This window comes from Castor canadensis, chromosome 14 (assembly GCF_047511655.1).
Source record: "Castor canadensis chromosome 14, mCasCan1.hap1v2, whole genome shotgun sequence".
NCBI classification, from domain to species: Eukaryota; Metazoa; Chordata; class Mammalia; order Rodentia; family Castoridae; genus Castor; species Castor canadensis.
Genome location: NC_133399.1, coordinates 32,750,146 through 32,752,424, shown reverse-complemented (window position 1 = coordinate 32,752,424; position 2,279 = coordinate 32,750,146).

The window sequence follows — 2,279 nt, the reverse complement described above, 5'->3', positions numbered from 1 at the left end:
ACAAAACAACTACAACCATTCAACTACAACTGCTTCTATATAAAACTAAAACCGAGTATATGCTAGTCAATATTTCTTTTGTGCTGAGGGAAAGAGGGTGGATTTCTAATCACCCTTTCTTAGGACTGTCTTTTCAAGTTCTTTTGTTGAAGGGCATCCGTTTTGTTATTTTTTTCTCTCTGACTCTCTAGGAAGCTGCAGTTGTGGAGTCTCAAGGGTTTGAACCATGACGTGGCTTTGCTATTTGCTGGGATTCAGGACAACGTTTATTTTTGGGTAGGACTGTTACTGTAGAACATGTACAAACTCCACTCAACAGGTTTCTGGTTGGTGAGTGAGGACTACCCCTATGGGATGTCCCAGAGTGTGTTGGTTTGTCACAGGATAAATTTCTGAGCCATGTCTGCTGTCTACCCATCTCTTTGTACCTTTGAAGGGATGCAAAGTGAGCAGAACAATGCAGTTTGCATAGGCTGATCAAAGTTTGGGAAGTTTATTGATACGGATTGCCTTAGCCTCACAATTCTGTCTTAGCCTGGACAGCTTAGGTCTTTTCACTTACCAGAATTCTACTCCAGCTCTGCTACCACCATAGGAGTCCTTACTCACAGGTTCATGTTTACTGTTTTGGTGATGTTTAGCTTTTTGTTTTGTATCTGAGCTCACACTGGCCCTTTCCACCTAGTAGATATATAAATATATATATATACATTTTTAAGTGTAACAACAGAGAGAGAGAAAGGAGAGAAACTGGGTTGTTTCCCTTGTGTCTCAGTACTATGCTATATGTAGATTCTCAATCTTGGAATTCACTTTTGTAACAGGTTCACTGGTGCATGTCACTGAATTCTCTGGGTGCTTGCACTTTGGGCTTGTCTTTTGCTTATAGCCCTACTGGTGGGGGCCCTCTTCTTTCCCTACTATTTTATTCAGTGCTGCATGTTACACTTTGCTATTTCATTTATTAATGCAAAGTTCAACATTTCTGGATTTCACCTTGATTTTGTCTACTGGTTACTATTGCCTTCTCTTGATTTTTCTGGACAACATCCTTTTCCTGAGCATGAACTTCTTGTTTTCCTCTCATGTGTGTACAACTACAGGAAAGTGATGGCTATATCTAATCAATCATGTTCTTTTTGATTTTGTGAGAAGAACTCTTAAAACAATAGCTGGGTTCTTAGTAATTTTACATGTGGGATTAAATTTAATTAGCCATAAGTTCTATGACATGGGACATTGAAAATGACTGTAAACATTTCACATCAAAAGAAGTAGGTTTGTCATTTTAAGACCTATCAGTACAAGTCATGAATGGAACAACTGAAATATTAGACCATATTAAAATGAAGCAAATGTCTGCATCCACAAACACAATAAATCATTTGCAAATCAGATATCACAACAGAGAATAAATGTCTAACACATATAACTCACAAGGGTTGGATACTTTATTTAGATAAAGAACTTTCAAGTATTAATAGAAAAATTGTTAAGACTCAGTGGACATATCATAAATAGATATTTCAGAAAAGAAGAAAATGAAAGGTCATTAATGCATAAAAATCTATGTCCTAATAAAAGACATGTAAATTAGTTAAACAAAGCATAGGCCCTGAAGATTATCATGGTAGTGCAAATAATTTTGTAATTATATGAAGATCAAAACTGACTAATGAGAAATAAATATGTTCAGTCACTTAAGAAATTACATTGGAAATAAAGGAGGAGACTATACCTTAATGGCTAATAATTCTACCCCAAATGATATATTACTTCACATTTCTGTCAGAAATCACAATAGAGGACACTCAACTTTATTCACATAGCATAATGAACAAATAAAATTTTAAACATTACAGAGGCCACCTACTTTTCACCTGTTAAGCATGATACAAAAGTGATCATTGAAGTTAAATAAATTATTGCTAAACACAAAATGAATTTCAGAAGTGCAACTAAAAAGAAATAAACCCAAAATACATAATTCATTTCTAAAATTTAAACAATTTTAGGAATTTTTAAAGATATGTAAGGGTGTAAGAAGATTCATATCTCATGAATATGGCAAATTTGTGAAGCAAAAATTTTACAGTGTTGGCAAACAAATACTGAGTTCATCAATGAAATTTGTGTCTCCATGGTTACGTCATCTACTCCATTTCTCTGTATCTTTCTTGGTGTTTATCTTATAGGGAAATACATAATTACATTAGGACACACCAGATAGTCCAGAATAACCTACATCTCTTCAAAGATGATTTTCCTAAGAAAGTAAC